Source organism: Hyla sarda, chromosome 11, assembly GCF_029499605.1.
Source record: "Hyla sarda isolate aHylSar1 chromosome 11, aHylSar1.hap1, whole genome shotgun sequence".
In the NCBI taxonomy this organism is placed as follows: Eukaryota; Metazoa; Chordata; class Amphibia; order Anura; family Hylidae; genus Hyla; species Hyla sarda.
In genome coordinates this window covers 78,347,525-78,368,389 of record NC_079199.1, presented here as the reverse complement: position 1 = coordinate 78,368,389, position 20,865 = coordinate 78,347,525, and the positions used below count along the sequence as shown (strand labels likewise).

Here is a 20,865-nt window from a genome sequence, read left to right as displayed (position 1 = left end):
GGGCGACTATGTGGGGGTAGGGAGGGGGCGGATCACTGGGCCAAACTGTTGGGCTGTATCTTCAGGGAGACATGGGAGAAGGAGAGGGGTCTTCACTCCTCTTCTTCCTCATCAACGGCCGAGCTGTCCAAGATGGAATAGTCTCTAAGCAGGTTCTTGATGAACCTGCGGCAGTCCCGGACGGACATGTTTTCCCTGTTGATCACGAGGCGGTTCCTGGCAAGCCACACTGCGTCCTTAAAACAGTTCATAAGGCGCCAGGCCTCCTGGATGGCCTCCACGTCGTGGGTCCCAGGGAACAGGCCGTAAAGCACCGAATGATACCATAGGCAGCTCCTGGGCACTGAGTCTCTGAGTTCATGTTCTAGGGCGTCCAACAGACCCTGTGCAAAGGGGCACTGCCAAAACACGTGGAAAGATGTTTCCTCCACGTAGGGGCAACGGGGGCAGTACCGGGTCTTGCACAGGTTGCGGGCATGCATGAATGACCTGAGAGAGAGACCTCCCATGACGGCCATCCACGACAAGTCCTTGTGTCCATTGGTAAGCCGCTTTGAGGCCACATTGTTCCAAACTGTCTCTGCAGTGGCTGCGGGGAGTCCCGGAACCAGCTCGGTCAAGTCCTTAGCTCGGATGAGCTTGTGGATTGTCTTCGGCTTCCATAGGTCGGGTTTCAGTCCTTCCAGCTGGTGCTCCCTCACAAACCGGACAACATCCCCATAGAACCAGGGAGTGTTCCAGTTGTAAGGGATGGAGCTGTCCCACTTGTCCCAGCCCAGCTGTCTCCAGAGGGGCATGAGAAGCAAGCGAGACATGGACCTGCCCGCTGAGCCAGTCTTTTCAACAAGAGTCCGCTGCACCGTGACACATGCAAAGGAGGCCCTCAGCAGAGCGGGGATGTCGGGTATTCCCTTCCCACCCTTGCGGGGTTCCTTGTACATCACGGTCCTCTTGACTCTGTCCATTTTGCCCCAGACGAAGCCAAACACTGTCCGGGTGATGGCCTTGCAAACGGTGGTATGGGGAGGCCAGGCCTGTGCGGTATATTGGAGCACAGGCAAAACTTCACTCCGCAGGACAAGTGCCTTGCCTTCCATCGTGAGCTTTCTGGAGCTCCACAGTCCGATCTTTGAGTTTATCCTTCCTAGTCGGTCTTGCCAAGACTTAAGGGCCGCTCCTTCCTTCCCGAACCAGACTCCAAGAATTTGAATGAAGTCCGGCTTAATAGTAAAGGGGAAGGGGGCGGAAGAAGCCAGGTGCCACTCCCCGAAGAGCATGGCCTCCGACTTCCCGCAGTTGACTTTTGCCCCCGAAGCTCTGCCGAAGTCCTCGCAGGTCTGGACGAGTGCAGTCACCGAACGCTGGTCAGCGCAGAAGACGGTCACGTCGTCCATGTAGAGCGAGCACTTGACCTCGTGGCGATCTGGTCCTGGTGCGGTGATCCCTCTGATCTCTCCATTCTGCCGGATAGTCTCAGCGAAGAGCTCTATAACACAAACAAAAAGGAGAGGTGAAAGAGGGCAGCCTTGTCTAACCCCTGAAAGAATAGGAAAGGGGTCAGTCTTCCAGCCGTTCACCAACACCGTGCTGTAAATGTCAAAATACATAACGTTAACAAAAGAGCAAAACATCTTCCCCAGACCCAGCCTGCGCAAAACCCTGTCCATGAATGCGTGGGAGACACGGTCGAACGCCTTCTCCTGATCTAAGCTGACCAGGGCGGCGCGGCCCCCGCGGTCCTGGATGTAATGGACCGTGTCTCTCACAAGGGCAAGGCTGTCGGCAATCCTGCGGCCAGGAATGCTGCAGGTCTGGTCCGGATGGACGATCTGCCCCATGACAGGTTTCAGCCTGTTGGCCAGCACCTTGGCGAGGATCTTGTAGTCCACGTTCAGGAGAGAGATGGGACGCCAGTTTTTCAGGTCACATCTCTCCCCCTTCCGCTTATACAAGATCGTGATCATCCCTTCCCTCAACGACGGAGGCATTCTGCCCCCCACCACCATCTCCTCGTACACCTCCAACAGGTCCGGACAGATCAGGTCGCCCAGCGCTACGTAGAGCTCGGCCGGGAGACCGTCACTGCCCGGGGTCCTGCCGGGCTTAAAGGATTTAGCGGCAGAGAGCAGCTCCCCCACCGTCAAGGGATCGTCCATAGCCGCCGCACCTGCGGGATCAACAACGTTAGTGACACCTGACAGGAACCTCTCGGCGGCTTCGGGGTCGGATGACTTGGGGGCGTAGAGGTTGCTGTAGAAGTCGTGGACGACCCCCATCACTTCCTCCTTGCCGCTCCTCATGTGTCCGGTCTCATCTCGTAGCTCAGTCAGGGGCGTGTGGCCGGCATGGAGCTTCCTGAAAAAGAAAGAGTTACATTTCTCACCCTTCTCCAGGTTCTCCACCTTGGAACGAAAGACGATTCGCTTGGATTCCTCCTCAAAGTGCCTTTTCAAGCTCTTTTTGGTCTCCTCCAGCTCCTCCCTGACGTCCCAGCCACACTGGAGCAGGTCCTGCAGGGACCGCAGCTCGCGCTGCAGTTTCCTCAAGTCCCACTTCTTCGCACACGCCTGTTGTCTGCCTTTTGCCTGAAAGAAACAACGGAATTCGACTTTAACATATTCCCACCAATCGCTGATGCACTTGAACAGATATTTGTCATTTCGCCATACAAGGTACGCATCCCTAAGTTCCTCCATGACCTCCCTCTGCTCCAACAGGGCACAATTCAACTTCCAGGAGCCTGGGCCAGGTGGGAATCCATGGCCCAGAGTCCCCCGGAATCGAATGGCCCTGTGATCAGAGAAGAAGCAGGGGACCATAGAGTACGACACCTTTCTGACTGCTCTCGAAGTGAAGATGAAGTCTATCCGAGAACGGAGCGAGCCATCGGGGCGGCTCCACGTATAGTTTACGGAGCCGTTCCCGATGGACCCGACAACGTCCTGCAAGGATGCCTCCGTCACCATCTCAATCAGCAGTTTAGACGTCACGTCCAGGTTGGCGGATGTGCCAGAACTGCGCCCGTCCACCTCAATGGGGCAGTTGAAGTCACCACCCAACACTACTGCCCTAGTGGTGGCGAGTTCAGCCCGCAGGGCCTGGAGAACCTCCAGTCGGACATCCCTCTCAGGGGAGGCATACACGTTGATGAGCCGCACGGGCTCACCCGCCCAGGAACCGTCTGCGACAAGAAGTCTGCCACAGACGAGCTCCCGGACGGAATCAAGTGCAAAGTTACCTCCCCTGATCAGGATGGCCACCCCCGCAGACCTATTGTCGCCCCCACCAGACCAGTAGGAAGGGCCGTGAGGCCACTGCCTGGCCAGATGGTTGTAAGACCTAGAAGCAGACAAAGCACATTCCTGCAACATGTAAACATCACACCTCTGGGAATCTAAGAACGTAAGAACAGTCTGAAATCTAAACCAAGCTCTAATACTCCTCACATTAATGCAGAAGATGTTGAGATCAGCCATGGGAATAAAAAGAGAGGTTAGTTCTGATACTAGTTACCAGTCTGGTCGGAAGGGTCCTCTTCTCTGGCGCCTGTCGGCTCGTGTGGCTTCTCGTAGCGCCCTTCCAAGAACTCGTCGTAGACCGTGTTGGACGGAGTGTCCAGGATTTTCTTAACCTCTGGGTCCTGCAGCAGCTCCTCCATAGATTGAGCTTGGACTGGCTCTGCCTGGACCTGCTCCATCACCTCCTCTCCTTCTGAAGCTTCAAGGCTCTCGCAGACCTGCTCCATCTCCTCCTCCTCATCTGAAGCTTGAGGGGTCTCGCAGGTCTCGATTATCTTTCTTTTGTGGGACTCTTCTGATGCGTTGTCCCTTCCTTTCCTCTTCCTCTGTATGGTACCTGGGGGAGGAAGCACAGGAAAGTCCTCCGAAGGGCGGGCACCAGCAGCTGGAGGGGGGTTAGGTGCTGCTGGGCCAGGAGAGAAAGGAGGCTGGGTGGGGCGGGGGGCAGGAGAGAGTGCCCGGGCAGGGGAGGACGGGGCAGGGGTGGGCCGGGCAGGGGAGGACGGGGCAGGGGTGGGCCGGGCAGGGGAGGACGGGGCAGGGGTTGGCCGGGGTGGGGTACGGGGGGCAGGGGTGGGGCGGGATGGGGCAGGAGGGGCAGGGGTGGGACGGGATGGGGTAGGAGGGGCAGGGGTGGGACGGGATGGGGCAGGAGGGGCAGGGGTGGGACGGGATGGGGCAGGGGTGGGACGGGATGGGGCAGGGGTGGGGCGGGATGGGGCAGGAGATGGGGCGGGAGGGGCAGGGGATGGGGCGGGAGGGGCAGGGGAGGGGCGGGACGGGGCAGGGGTGGTGGCTTTCGCATTCTTACCCTCCTTGGTCGGCTTGGCCGTCCGTGGTGTTGGCTCCGGAGCTGGGGCTGGCTTCGGTGCTCTCGCTGCCACAGATGCCCATGTTCTCTCCCTCTGGGGGCAGTCCTTGTAGCTGTGGGCTGCCAGTCCGCAGAGGTTGCAGGTCTTGCTCTTGGGGCAGTCCTTGGTCGTGTGACCTGTCACACGGCAATACCTGCAGGCATCCTCCGTACAGTCCTTGCCCTCGTGGCCCATCTTGCCACATCTCCTGCAGGTCTGCGGCATGTCCGGGTAGAAGATAAGTCCTGTGGAGTTGCCCAAGGAAAATGTCGTTGGCAGGTGCTGTAGTCCGTCTGGAGAAGCAGGGTTCTTGTTGAGTCTGACGACCACAGACCACTTGCAGGTCCAGTATCCGAGTGAGTTCAGGATGCGGGTGGGCTCCCTCACCACGGTGCAGAAGCGCTTCAGGAAGGTCGAGATGTCCGTGCCTGGGGTGTGTGGGTTCCGCATTGAGACCGTCACCCGCCTCTCCTCTCTTTGAATAAGGCAGTTGCCCACAAAGCGAGAGAAAGGGGATTCGGGACTCGCCGCTTTCACCACCTCCCAGTATCTTCTACAGTTCCCAATGGTGGCAAAGGTGATGTAGAAGATTCCCGAAAAGAAGGTTGCTATTCCCAGGGTGTCAGCCGTGGGGAAGCCTTGATCCGCCAGCATCTTCTTGCAGAACACGTCGTGGGACATGTCCGGCACCCTTCCGTCCACGGGCTTGAGCTTCAAGGCAACAGTCTGCCTCATCCAGGGCTCCAGGGTTGGAGCTTCCAGGTTAGGAATTCTGCCGCCCTTCTGCCTTGCCGTGGTGGAGATTGAAGCTTGCTGTGGTTGGGGCTGGACCTCCAGGCCTTGCCCTGCAGCCTCCTGGGTGGACTTGCTGGTTGAGGCCATGGCTTCTTCCAGCAGGCTCTTTTCCGCTTCCTTGCTTGCTTGTGGAGAGAGGCTTCGCAAAGTCTTCTTTCCCGGGTGGGAGGAGCTATGCAGATCCGGTCCCGGTGGGAGGAGCTATGCAAATCCTTCTCCAGAGGCAGCGAGTTTCTTCGAAAAGATTCTGCGCCGCCTTCCTCTTCGCCGCTGTTCCGGAATTCACCGCCGATTCCCTTCTTCCAGGTTCTTCGTCGGCTTCTTCCGGAGCTGCAGTCTTCAAGATCTTCTCCTTCTTCAGATGTTCCGAGGCAGGCAGGAGACGATCTTCAGGTGGTATGCTCTAGAGAAATGCGGTTCTAATAAGAACGAAAAGTACTGCAATCGTACTACGCAAAATCTCTACCACAATGCTTGGAGTTCTTCAGACCGTAGCGATCATGGTATCTCCCCTGCCAGGTTTTTTTTTTTTTTTTTTTTTTTTTTTATTGAAAAGGAAATATACAATACATAACCAAGTAAATCATTCACAAAATTACATATTCATCTGAAAACACATGAATAACACATATTTGACATATACAATATATACAGGAAGCATGTCTTTACATGTACATATAACAAAAAGCTTTCCCTTCATGACTTTCCCTCAGAAAAAATAAATTGCAGCGGATTCTGTCCCTCCAACTGTCCCTTCATATCAAGATATAATCTGTAAGAAAAGAAAAAGAAAGACAAATAAGAATACAATCATAACCAGTGCTTCCATTTTTTGTGTTTCCAGATCCCCTCTGCATCATCAGAACCATAGTTTTTCCTATCACATAATACGTAAAGGTAAATTTTACCACGGATCATGCCCAGACATTCCTTCACACTTACTTCAGTTTGATTGAAAATCCTAATATTCCTTACATCCCACAGAACCTCTTTTACACAATTTACTATGAACCATAACACTCTTGCCTTCTCTCTCTCCACTGCACACAAACCAAACATCATCATATTAAAGGATAAGATTTCAATTCCAGTAAGATTTTTAATTAGACCAGACATTTTTCTCCACACAGACTTCGCATAACCACACTCCCAAAACACATGTACATAATTCTCACATCCACCGCAACCATCCCTGGGACACACTTCACTGTCTACCAATCTCCTTCTCCTCTGAAATTCCCTTGTTGGCAGACACCCATGAGCTAACATCCAAGACAAGTCCTTTTGTTTATTTGTCAGTTCCTTGTGACTGACATTTTTCCACACTACCTTACAATCCTTCTCAGACAGACCTCCCACACATTCCACTGTTTCTCTCTGCTCCAACACTTTCATCACCTTCTTACTATCATTCCATTCAGTCACACATTCCAGATTATTTTTCCTGACACACCGCCCTATTCTCTGATAGAACCAAGGAACCTCAAAACTTACAGGTACCCTTAAGTCCCTTTTCATTAGCTTATATTTCAACAACACATTACCAGCCAAATACCTTACCATGCACCCAAACACACATTCCTTCTTACTTACAGCGAGACAAAAACTGACATACTTCACAGCCAGGAAAACTTCCACATTCATCATTCCTTTCCCACCATGCATTCTGCTTTTCACCACCTTCCCACGACTCAATTTCTCCATCCTTGAATTCCATAAGAAAACAAAGATCTGCCTGATAATTCTTGCCAGACACCTATCCGGTGGAGGAAACACATAATTAACATAAAGCAAAATAGGAATTATAACAGCTTTAATAACCAGAATCCTTCCCTCAATCGATAAAGTCCTTAAAGACCAGAAGTTTATTTTATTCCCCACCCTCCCCAAAACCCTCTCCCAACTTTCTTTCCCATACAAATCATTATCAAACACCACCCCAAGCACTTCCACACCCCCCTCTCTCACAGGCCACTCGCACAACCCACTCTCTCCCCACCCCTCAAAAAATTTACAACCACTCTTCCCAACATTAAGCTTAAACCCACTCATTAAACAGAAACACTCAATCAATAACTTAGCACGCCTTACCCCTGCCATTGACTTACATACAACAGTAACATCATCCATGTAACCAATCACTCGCATATCCTTCCCATGACTACCAGGTATTTCTATACCCCGCATCACCTTATCTCTCCTAATCATCCCCAACAAAGGCTCAATCATACAAATAAAAAGAATTGGCGACAGGGGACACCCCTGCCGCACTCCAGATTTTATACTCACCTCCCTACTCAGAAAACCATTGACCTGAATCTTACTATAAATGTCCCTATACAAACATTCAATCCACTTCACCATTCTGTCCGGCACATTCATCCTCCTCAAAACCCTAAACAATAAATCATGCACCACCCTATCATACGCTTTTTCAAAATCCACCGTAACAACAGCCACACCTTGCTTCCTAGTTTTACAGTCCCACAATACATCCCTCAGACCTAACAGACATTCAGAAATCCTACGATCAGGCACTGCACACATTTGCTCCTCACCTACCATACAATCAATCACATCCTTTAACCTATTCGCAATAACTTTAGCAATAATTTTGTAATCACAATTCAAGAGCGCTATAGGCCTCCAATTTTTAAGATCCCTCTTATCCCCTTTTTTAAACAATAACACAGTCACACTCTCACTCATACTTTTAGATAACTTCCCTCTCCTAAGTACTTCCTTACACACCTCCCATACATAATCCCCTAACATATCCCAAAACACAAGATAAAATTCCACAGGCAAACCATCACTCCCTGCCACCTTTCCTTTCTTCATCCCATTCACAGCATCCTCCACCTCACTCTTCCTCACATCCTCTTCCATAAAGAACCCATCAATTTCATCCAAACGCTTATCCACATATCCCAAACATTCCTCCTCTAGAGTCACGTCCCGCTCCTTCTCCGTGAATAAATCAGAATAAAACTTCCACACTTCCTCTAACACCTCATCCTTACCAAAGACCTCTACCCCATCATTCTTAAAAACACTCATCATCTCAGTTTTTTTACTGAATGCCTTTTTAAAGAAAAATTTGCTACATTTCTCATCCTTCTCTTTCACTTCAACCCTAGCCTGTGCAATAATCTTCCTTCCATTCCTCTCCAGACACTCATTCACACTTCCACGAGCTTCCTCAATCTCCTTCTCAACACTCATCCCCAAACGCCTCAATTCATACAAATACTCTAACCTTCTTTGCCATCTCTCATACTCTTCTCTATCTTTCCTCCCTTTCTCACACCCTTTTTTAATAAAAAACCTTTTAGTCTCTAACTTCACCCACTCCCACCACTCAACCACACTATAAAATGCATCCTTCCTCAACACCCATCCATCAAAACGCTCCCTATATTCTTGTAATACACATTCATTATCCAATAAAGACACATTCAACTTCCAAACACCCTTTCCATACTCACTTACACCACCACCTTTTACCACACACTCAATCCAGGCATGATCCGTGAACGGTAACCTCCTCCGTCTGAAATTAGAAACAGACATTAGTTTTGAGACAAAAATGAAATCAATACGCGAACTTGTATTGTTAGAAAAATATGTATAACCGATAGTACCATCATTATGGGCAACAAAGGAATCCTTTAACCCAAATAAATTTACAATCTCTTTAAGCTGCTTACTAGTACTGTCTAAACCAGACCCACCACCCACCGTAGTACTACTCCTATCCCCCTCTGTTATTATACAATTGAAATCCCCTATAAGGAACACATCATCCCTCCCACTCAAAAAGAAATATAATTTCTCAAACACCTCCCCTCTTTCCTTCCTCCCAGTTGGAGCATAAACATTAATTACTTTATATGTGAAACCCCTGAAAATAAAATGCACTAATAATACCCTACCCGGAACAATATGGACAACTTTTTTAACAACAAACTCATTACTTTTGAACAAAATCCCCACCCCCGAATTACGTTCCATTGAACCAGACCATACCGATTGCCCATAAGGCCAGGAGATATTTGGCTCCCCATCCAAGCAGCACTCCTGGAGACCTAAAACATCAAAAGAATATCCAGAAAGTAAATCAAAAATGGCGGATCTCCTTTCTAAAGATCTAATACTGCGGACATTTAGAGAACCAATTGTTAAACTCATTCAAACATTTGAAGGAAAAAAAGGAAATACAAAATCAAGCATTATCAAAAGGAGGCCTAGCCTTTCCCCGACCTCTACCCTTATTTTTTGCCTCCCCTTCCTTAAACTTAAGAGTCTTTGTCAATTTTTTGACTGAACATTCCTCCAAATAACCTGTGCCCAGGGAGGATAAAGAGGAGTCAGAATCAATCTGACATGACGACCCTCCACCTGCCTCCTCCCTTCCCGGGCTAGGAAAGTCCTCAATCCTTTGACTCTGAGGAGTCGGACAGTCATCCTCCGATTCTTCCACCGGCATCTTTCTCTTCAAGGATTCTTTGTCCACAGTCATCTCCTCTGGGGGATCAGAGGCCTCCGAAACAGATGCCCCCGAAACAGATTCCGCCTTCTCCCCCTCTGCCACCAAAGCATCCGGAACAGACCTAGAAATGGAAGGAAAAACAGGGGCAGACTCTGCTTCACTGGTCAGCACGCTAACCTCTGCATCGCCTGCCCTGGCAGCATTGGAGTCCTCAGGAACTGTCCCACCTCGAAGAGCCATTGCATATGATCGGGGTGCCCCGGACTGGTAAGTGGGGCAACTCCTAGCCAGGTGATCCGAAGAACCACAGAAATGACACTTGCGTTTCTCGGGACAGTCTGCAGTGCGGTGATCAGGCTTGTGGCAGTTCCTGCAAACTTGCCCAGTTGTACAGTTCTCTCTGGTATGACCAAAGCAAAAACAGTCCCGGCAAAAACTTGGCATCCCCGGGTAGTGCAGAAACCCCCTGTTGTTCCCTATCGCAAAGTTCTGCGGGGGGTGACAAAAACCTTCAGCACCACCCTCGGGGGCAGGCCTAAACTCCACCCAAAAACGTCTCATGCCTGTGAAAGTCCCCAGGATGTTATTTTTCCTCTCCGCACCAGAAACAGACACACAATACCTTCTTAGAAAGGTCTGGATCTCCTCATCCCGCACAAAAGGGTTGTACATATGCACTACCACTGGAACTTTCTTAGGCCGAGCCTCGCAGGAAATGAATCGGATCCCTTGTAGGTCAGGGTGAGAAGCATTCTCCTTACTCCGGTAGAGACAGGTACGGAGATCATCCAGGTTGTAGAAGGTCACGTCAAAGAATCCTTGGCTGGGAAAGACCTGGACACAGAAGATGGAAGCATGCGGCATCCTCAGCACTCCCTCCACGACCTTCTGCTGGACATGCAAAATCCCGTAGGCACTCCTCTTTTCCTCCTCGATAAACAGCCGTACTGTATTAGGAGCGTTCGGCGCATTAGCCATCCTCTCCGGCAGACCCGTCCTCCGATGATCACCTTCCCGTTATCCTGGGACTAAGCCCTCTCCCCAATAGCAGCAGGTGGGTGAAGCCCAGGCAATAAACCTGGGCGATCCCACAAGGCCGAGGAGAGGGGTACCCGAATACCTTAGGGCAAGACACTTGATCTTAGCCAAAAGGCCGAGAAGCGATAACCGTGAAAGGGGCGGGCCCAACAAGGTCCCCTTCATGGGCACTATCACTGCTTGCTGTCAGGGAGGCTGCCAGACAATTTCCTATGCACACTCTGGGCTGGGGGGCAGTCAACCACCAGTACACACAGCAGAACCTAAACCCATACCATTATTGCTAAGCAGCAAGACAGGGGCCCATTGCACTCCCACGGGGCCTTTTTAAATGCAATCCATAACCCGGATTTGCCAGGAACCCTTCTTACTCCTCCTACTTGCATGTGACACTGGGCTTAGGATCTGCATAGGAAACACACACACAAGCACACACCTACCTTTGTTGCCTGCAGATGCCTCCTTGGCTGTCCCCAAACGGTATCAAACCAACACCCACGGGAAGCTGTAAGCATAGAGGACATGCCTGCACACTATTGGACTTACCTGTGTGGGTTAAATCCGGGTTATTTGACAACCTATGGCGGTGATGGTTCTGCTCAGGCAGAGCAGTGCTGATGCTCCTCATAAAGCTGTCGCTGCTGTGAAGGTTCTAGGCAACATCACAATCCCTATGGTTACATACACAACAAAGCTGGGTTGTTGTTGTTTACACTCTGCAAGGCCTGTGGAAGTGAGTGACATCATAGCACTGTAGTTCTGAGGGTTCTAGATGGATGCAACAATCTCCTGTTGCTTCTATGAAGGCCATAATAGACGACATCACCAAACAGCTCCATAGTCACATACACAGCAAAGGTGAGATGTTGTTTACACCTAGTGATGTCAGTGGTATTGAGTGACATCACAGCACAGTGCTAAGGCTCCTGGGCCTGGACACAGCAGCGGCTGCAATATCTCAACGGAGAATACGTTTATATATATGTGTGTGTGTGCGCGTATATATATATATATATATATATATATATATATATATATATATTTCTCCGCCGAAATCACTTTTAAACCCATTTCCACCTTTTTTTCCCTTCTCTTCCTCTTACTTTTTTTTCACGTTTTTTTACGTTTTTCTCCTTTTCGCCTCTTTTCTGGGCGTATTATTCTTCTTTTTCTTCTTTTTTTTCGTCTAATGCATACCCCATCAGTGCAGCAATGCTTATTCAATACCACCAGCAGATGGAGACACTGGGGGATAATTTTCTAAGGATTTATACTGATTTTTCCTGTCTGAATTTGTCGCACAGAAAGTTGCAGGCCAAATATGTGTGACATTTCTGCGACTTTAGCTTCTAGAGCATTTTTACAACATTATACATAGGTGCTGAATACATAAAAAGCGACTGTTCAGCGACAGACAAGTCGCATCGGCTGAAAGTAGGCCAGAATGTCAGTCCATGTTGGAGCAGGTTTAGATACAGTCTAAAGCATAGATCTCAAAGTCTGTGCACAGAATTTAGCAAGGGCCTGGCACCTTCTGATGCATTAGGTAGGTGCACAATAGCATAGCCTAACCCTCTGTACTTTGGTCTATATTGATGCGGGACATAGACAGCCAGCTGATGACCAATCCATTAGTGCAATGGATGGCTGGAAGCATTTGTCTTTGCCTTTGCAATACCACAGAAGCAATGCATGGTCAATGTACAGCAATGACACACCTGTGTGAACAGCCAGGAGACCTCCCCATGTTATGTTACATAGTTACATAGTTAGTACGGTCGAAAAAAGACATATGTCCATCAAGTTCAACCAGGGAATTAAGGGGTAGGGGTGTGGCGCGATATTGGGGAAGGGATTAGATTTTATATTTCTTCATAAGCATTAATCTTATTTTGTCAATTAGGAACATTCAGCACCCACCCGCTATAAGGCAGCTGCCTATCATGTCATGCCCTACCTGCACAGGTGTGCTGGCTGCTCAGATGATCCAATTAAGGAGGCCATTTAGTCAGCAGCAGCAGAAGTCCTGTGCCTGGACGCTCCAACAGCGGCCAGACACAAGCAGAAGCAGAAGCAGCAGCAGCAGCACCACCTTTTGTTTTTTGGCTGCAGCAGCAGCAAGGCCCACAGGGCTGGCTAGCTGGCTAGCCAGCAAGCAGGTAGCAATGAAAGTAGGAATCTTTCTTTTTAACCCTGTAAGGGGGTGGTGCACTGTACCCGAAGATACTGCCATATCGGGTCAATGCATAGGGCGACGGAAGCAAGCTTCGAAATCGGCCCCCGTTCTCAAAAATCCATTTAATATATGGTCCCCAGATAGGGGACGTATCAGATATTAAACTGATAAGAACAGATTTTTTACTTTTAGATATAATATTCTTAGACTAAAAGACCTTACGCAGTCCAGATTACACTTAGTCTGCTAAAAGCATATTCCACAGATGTAGATTCCAAAGACTTTTAGCCACTTTGTGACCTAATCTTTTTTTATCCAATAAATAGAAAACATACATCTCACTAAGAGCTAGGCGAACACAATCTTTAGAGGTAATAGTGTCTCTTTTAAAAAGAAGAATATTCCTCGTCTTCCATAGTGCAATTTTAATACAATTTATACTAATCCACAAAACCCGAGACTTCTCCACAGATAAAACATTATAAAATCCATATAAAATAACTTCATGATTTAAAAAATTAAGATCAGAAATGAATTTTAGTAAGGGTCCTATCAAATGCCATATCTCTTGGGCGTAAAAACAGTTCCAAAAAATGTGTAAAACTGTTTCTTCACTAGGACACCCCATTCTCGGGCACTTTGCACTACGACACAATCCTCTTCTGTGTTGGAATTCTCTGGTAGGCAAACATTGATGTGCTATCTGCCAGGCCAGATCTTTTAAGTCATTAGATAAGAATCCCATATTCACCATCCTCCAAACTCTTAGAGATTTCTCAGTGGAATAATTAGATATTAAGCAAATCTGTTCTATCTTCCTGATTTCAGGAACTAATTTTCGTGCATTACTACAAATTTCTTGACTAAAATTAGCAATGCCATAAATACGAATAATCTTTTCTAAAACCACATAGTGCGCTGGGGGAATAAATAAGATTGGGGACGTTAAAGGTAAGGTTATCCACTTTCTTTTTCTAAAAATGTGACCTGCAGCATATTTTAAAAAATAAGACCAATAACAGTGTCTTTGCAAGCCATTAAAACACATAGAAAAAAAGTGAATATATAAAAACCTTTTTAAATCAGGCACATCCTTACCCCCCAATTTCTTTGTCTTCATCATTACATCTCTCCTGAGTTTATCCATTTTAGACCCCCATAAAAAATGAAAGCAAATCTTGTTTAAAAACTTTAAGGTGCGTTCACTCGGTGGGAAAACCAAGCTTAAATATAGCATGATAGGTAGCAACAAAGTTTTCATTATCAGTACTTTTCCTTCTATTGTTAATTTCCTCATTTTCCAAAAACTTATTTTCTTTTGCACTTTCTCTTTGACGATGGACCAGCTTTCCTCTCCATTATTTTCATTGTCAAAGATGACACCCAAGATTTTGATTTTATCATATTGCACATTCACCTCCGTATTGCCCCAATTCCCTATTGCAAAGCAATCACATTTATTTTTATTTAATTTGAAGCCAGAGCCCTCACTAAAAAATTCTGTCTGTCTGATAGCACGTTTCAGGGATGGTTCATCTGAACATAGAATATTAACATCATCCATGTATGCTATTGTCTTTACGCTCTGTCCTCCACTTCCAGGGATTGGCACTCCTCTAATGAGCTTATCTTTTCTCAAAACATTCAACAGAGGTTCTATTGCACATATGAAAAGAATGGGTGATAGGGGGCACCCCTGTTTCACCCCAGACTGTAAAAATACCTCTTGGGATAAAAAACCGTTAATTAAAATACGACTAAAACAGTTTTTATATAAAAGTGCAATTTTTCCAACAATAAAATCAGGAAAATTCATTTTCTTTAAAACCAACCATAAAAAATCATGAGAAACACGGTCATAAGCCTTTTGAAAATCCAAGGATAAAATTGCCAATTTCTGATCACATTGTTTCTGATACCATAAAACATCTTTTACAAGGTTTAGATGATCACTTATTTTCCTTCCAGGTACTCCGCATACTTGGTCACTGTGTATAACCTTAGCAATTACCTGCTTGAGCCTATTTGCTAAAATTTTTGCTAAAACCTTATAGTCTGTATTTAGCAGGGTAATAGGCCTCCAATTTTCTAATTTAGAGATGTCTCCTTTTTTAAAAATCAGAGTAACAACACCATCTCTCCAGGACGCAGGTAAAATCTCAGATTTAAAAGCACAGTTAAAAATACCTAAAAGATCATCTTTTAAAATGGACCAAAAACACAGATAAAATTCAACTGGCAACCCATCCGAACCAGGTGTTTTACCATTTAAAAAACTCTTAAAAGTGCTTAAAAGTTCAGGTAAAAAGATTTCATCACAAAGGCTCTCTTGGTCAGTTTTGTCAAGTTTTGAATCCAAGGTATCTAAAACATCATTAGTAAAGGAAATATCAATATCTTTTTTATTAAAAAGCTCCTGATAAAATACTTGTGCTTCTCGCAACATCTCTTCATTAGTTATCTTCCCTTCTATTACAGATATCATTTCTTTCTTTCCCACCACCTTCTTAAAAAAGAATCTCGAACACTTTTCATCATTCTCCAGACATTGCACCTTGCTGTTAAAAATCATTTCTTTTCCTTTTTGACTAATGGCATTTTTTATTTCATTCTTTGTCTGAGCAATAACATCATCCATCTCAAGCCCGGCTTGCTTTAGTTTATAATATGTTTGGATTTTAGTGTTTAACATTTTAAACCATAACTTTTTCTCCTTAGCCTTTTGGATGCCCACACGGATAAAAAACTGTTTAGTCCACTTTTTAACATCCTCCCACCAATCCAAAATATTTTTATATTGGGATTGACGCAATCTCCATTTGTTATAAGCAGCAATAAAATCATTTTTTGTTTTCATGTCCTCTAATAAAGTAGTGTTGAGCTTCCAAACGCCTCTGCCTTTCTCTAGGCCAGGTAAAGTGACATGTGCATATAATAACTTATGATCAGAGAAAATATTCGATAAAAGAGAAACATCAACTAGATTAAAACTTTCCGATAAAAAAATAAAATCAATCCTGGATTTGCAGACATTATTTTCCCATGTGTAACCAGGGTCGTCTGGGTATTTTCTCCTCCAGACATCAGTAAAGTTAAAATCCTCAGTCATACTCTTAATCTGTTTCTCTGTTTTATCCACTCTGACATGCACACTTCCACTCTCACGATGATCCCCACTCATACAACAATTAAAATATCCAGCCATTAAAATAGGTGTTGAACCTGGGATAAAAGCCTGAATATCATTAATCAAGTCGGCTCTCTCATTTTTTTCAGGAGAAGCATAGATGTTAAAAAGCTTAATCTCCGAGCCATTGTACTTAATATTAACTAATAGCGCTCTACCAGGTATAATTTCTAAGAAGGACAAAACTTGTACATCTGAACCTCTAAACAAGATCCCAACACCTGAAGATCTGTTCAGATTGTCACCCGACCAGACCGATGGTCCCAAAGTCCAGCCACGACAAAGGTCCTCATAATTTGGACTATGTTCAATTCCACATTCTTGTAAAAAGAACAGAGAAGAGTCCAAGGTCTCTAAAAAACGAAACAAAGCAGCCCTTCTCGTAGGGCTCTTTAGACCTCTCACATTAAGAGAGGAGCACTTTAAGGAAGCTATTCGCTACTGGAGTTTGAGTCCGATATGAAACCCACAGGTGACTCCGGGCTTTCGAACTCTGATATTTTTTGGATCGGACGCTGATCTTATAGAAGGCCTCCATGCATGTTGACTGTCCTCACATTCGTCTGAGCTTTTTTTGACAGGCCGTTTGATGCCAAGTTGTGGCTCATCTCCGAGTTCCTTCTTCCGCTTGATCTCCTTCACGCCAACCTCCATGGCTTCACTGCTTACTAGTGACCCTCCACCACCAGAACCCTCCACAGAAGGTCTCCCCTCTGTCTCAGGCACAGCAGCAGAAAGGTCCATAAGCTCTGACACGACATCAGAAGTTACAGACGGCTTTTCTGAAGGCGCCTCAGACCGCTGGGGTGCTTTCGCAGGTGGTACTTCAGCTTGCACTACACCCACTCTCCCCGCTACACGGTCAGCCCACGATCTAGCTACACTGGAACGGAGACTGCAATCTTTAAAGGCATGGCCTTCTTCACCACAAATGTTGCAGACGATTTTAGCACAGTCCTTAGAAACATGGCCTTCTTGATTGCACCGACCACAGCGAACTGTAGTGTCCGTGCAAACTTCCATAGTATGTCCGAATTTCTTACATTTCCTACAAAAAGTAGGCATCTCGGGATAAAACAAATAGCCCTTATCCCGACCGATAGAAAAGTTGGAGGGTGGATGACACAACCCTCCAATGCCAGTAGCATCCTCCTTCATTTTCACAAAAAACTTATGTTTCCCCGTCCATAGGTCTTCTGAATTCATCACCTTATGGGAATACTTAACAGAACTGCAGTATTTCCCCAAAAAGAGTTCAATATGGGACACAGTCACAAAGGGATTGTGCATACACACAACTAGAGGAATATCGCCTCCAGTATACAACACTGTGACCGTGATCCCATCAAGCTCAGCAAGGTCTTGATTGCTTTTCAGCTTCTCAAAAAGATTCTGGCATGCATAAGCAGAGTCCAGAGTTAGGATGAAGCTGCCCTTCCGAGGATCTCTGAGACAGACGATGTTCTCTTTCTTCACCCCAAGAAGCTTGTAGAGAGTTTCTTTCACAAAATAAGAAAGTTGGACGAGTTCTTGCTTGTCTTCATCAACATCAAAGCGAAAGGAAAAACGAATCCGCGTTTCACCGGATGTAAGGTAACGGATGCGAACACCCATCTTGTCGATCGCCTTTTCGGTTCCTCGTAGCAGCCCCCCCTGGAAAAAGGTAGGACAAACTCCCAGGATCCTCCTGACCAGACACTTGATCTAGCCAAAAGGCCGAGAAGCGATAACCGTGAAAGGGGCGGGCCCAACAAGGTCCCCTTCATGGGCACTATCACTGCTTGCTGTCAGGGAGGCTGCCAGACAATTTCCCATGCACACTCTGGGCTGGGGGGCAGTCAACCACCAGTACACACAGCAGAACCTAAACCCATACCATTATTGCTAAGCAGCAAGACAGGGGCCCATTGCACTCCCACGGGGCCTTTTTAAATGCAATCCATAACCCGGATTTGCCAGGAACCCTTCTTACTCCTCCTACTTGCATGTGACACTGGGCTTAGGATCTGCATAGGAAACACACACACAAGCACACACCTACCTTTGTTGCCTGCAGATGCCTCCTTGGCTGTCCCCAAACGGTATCAAACCAACACCCACGGGAAGCTGTAAGCATAGAGGACATGCCTGCACCCTATTGGACTTACCTGTGTGGGTTAAATCCGGGTTATTTGACAACCTATGGCGGTGATGGTTCTGCTCAGGCAGAGCAGTGCTGATGCTCCTCATAAAGCTGTCGCTGCTGTGAAGGTTCTAGGCGACATCACAATCCCTATGGTTACATACACAACAAAGCTGGGTTGTTGTTGTTTACACTCTGCAAGGCCTGTGGAAGTGAGTGACATCATAGCACTGTAGTTCTGAGGGTTCTAGATGGATGCAACAATCTCCTGTTGCTTCTATGAAGGCCATAATAGACGACATCACCAACCAGCTCCATAGTCACATACACAGCAAAGGTGAGATGTTGTTTACACCTAGTGATGTCAGTGGTATTGAGTGACATCACAGCACAGTGCTAAGGCTCCTGGGCCTGGACACAGCAGCGGCTGCAATATCTCAACGAGAATACGTTTATATATATGTGTGTGTGTGCGCGTATATATATATATATATATATATATATACGTCCAAGGAGGAAGACAGCACTAGTCCCTGCTCTTATGCCCGTGACCATCCGGATAACCAGTCCAGATACAGAACATCCAATTGGTATAGGTCACAGCAAAAAGTATGCAGACTCCCAGTTTCAAAAAGGCTGTGGTCTTTATATAGGTCATCAGCAATGCAACGTTTCGGCTATAGTGTAGCCTTGTATGCTTGATAAAGGCTACACTATAGCCGAAACGTTGCATTGCTGATGACCTATATAAAGACCACAGCCTTTTTGAAACTGGGAGTCTGCATACTTTTTGCTGTGACCTATACCAATTGGATATATATATATTTCTCCGCCGAAATCACTTTTAAACCCATTTCCACCTTTTTTTCCCTTCTCTTCTTCTTACTTTTTTTTCACGTTTTTTTACGTTTTTCTCCTTTTCGCCTCTTTTCTGGGCGTATTATTCTTCTTTTTCTTCTTTTTTTTCGTCTAATGCATACCCCATCAGTGCAGCAATGCTTATTCAATACCGCCAGCAGATGGAGACACTGGGGGATAATTTTCTAAGGATTTATACTGATTTTTCCTGTCTGAATTTGTCGCACAGAAAGTTGCAGGCCAAATATGTGTGACATTTCTGCGACTTTAGCTTCTAGAGCATTTTTACAACATTATACATAGGTGCTGAATACATAAAAAGCGACTGTTCAGCGACAGACAAGTCGCATCGGCTGAAAGCAGGCCAGAATGTCAGTCCATGTTGGAGCAGGTTTAGATACAGTCTAAAGCATAGATCTCAAAGTCTGTGCACAGAATTTAGCAAGGGCCTCGCACCTTCTGATGCATTAGGTAGGTGCACAATAGCATAGCCTAACCCTCTGTACTTTGGTCTATATTGATGCGGGACATAGACAGCCAGCTGATGACCAATCCATTAGTGCAATGGATGGCTGGAAGCATTTGTCTTTGCCTTTGCAATACCACAGAAGCAATGCATGGTCAATGTACAGCAATGACACACCTGTGTGAACAGCCAGGAGACCCCCCCCATGTTATGTTACATAGTTACATAGTTAGTACGGTCGAAAAAAGACATATGTCCATCAAGTTCAACCAGGGAATTAAGGGGTAGGGGTGTGGCGCGATATTGGGGAAGGGATGAGATTTTATATTTCTTCATAAGCATTAATCTTATTTTGTCAATTAGGAACATTCAGCACCCACCCGCTATAAGGCAGCTGCCTATCATGTCATGCCCTACCTGCACAGGTGTGCTGGCTGCTCAGATGATCCAATTAAGGAGGCCATTTAGTCAGCAGCAGCAGAAGTCCTGTGCCTGGACGCTCCAACAGCGGCCAGACACAAGCAGAAGCAGAAGCAGCAGCAGCAGCAGCACCACCTTTTGTTTTTTGGCTGCAGCAGCAGCAAGGCCCACAGGGCTGGCTAGCTGGCTAGCCAGCAAGCAGGTAGCAATGAAAGTAGGAATCTTTCTTTTTAACCCTGTAAGGGGGTGGTGCACTGTACCCGAAGATACTGCCATATCGGGTCAATGCATAGGGCGACGGAAGCAAGCTTCGAAATCGGCCCCCGTTCTCAAAAATCCATTTAATATATGGTCCCCAGATAGGGGACGTATCAGATATTAAACTGATAAGAACAGATTTTTTTTTATTTTTTACGTTTTTATTAGTAAAGTGCAAAAACAAGAAATACATACAAGTAAACTTTCACTACTATTCAAAATGCATCATATTACATATCACATTATTGCATTCCAAAGACTAAAGTGCCAAAGTGAATTAGCTTTCTGGGCCCCCAGTCTCTTTTTGTCCAATAAATAGTAGACAAAAAGATCACTCAGTGCAAGTTTAAAACAGTCACTTTCACTAATCAAGTCTTTCTGGAAAACCAAAATATTGCGAGACTTCCATAAGGCATTCTTGACGGTATTCACAACAGTCCATATCACTCTCTCTGTATCTTTATTTTGACTCGTAAAATTCCCGAATAAAACAACTTCATGATTAAAAGTCTTTAGACCGGTAAGAAACATTAAAAGACTCGCCACACTTTTCCACACCTCTTGAGCATAAAAACAGTTCCAAAACACATGTAAGACTGTCTCTTCTCCTCCACAGCTTCCTCTTGGACATCTTGAAGTATTGCACAATCCCCGTCTGTGCTGAAAGTGTCTGGTAGGTACACA

The 20,865-nt window shown here is 46.4% G+C and overlaps 2 pseudogenes; both read right to left on the bottom strand.

The window, feature by feature from the left end:
• Positions 1–12,895: 12,895 nt before the first annotated feature.
• LOC130296094 (U2 spliceosomal RNA) lies at positions 12,896–13,071 on the bottom strand (annotated as a pseudogene).
• Positions 13,072–20,167: 7,096 nt separating this feature from the next.
• On the bottom strand, positions 20,168–20,370 carry LOC130296134 (U2 spliceosomal RNA; annotated as a pseudogene).
• Positions 20,371–20,865: the final 495 nt, after the last annotated feature.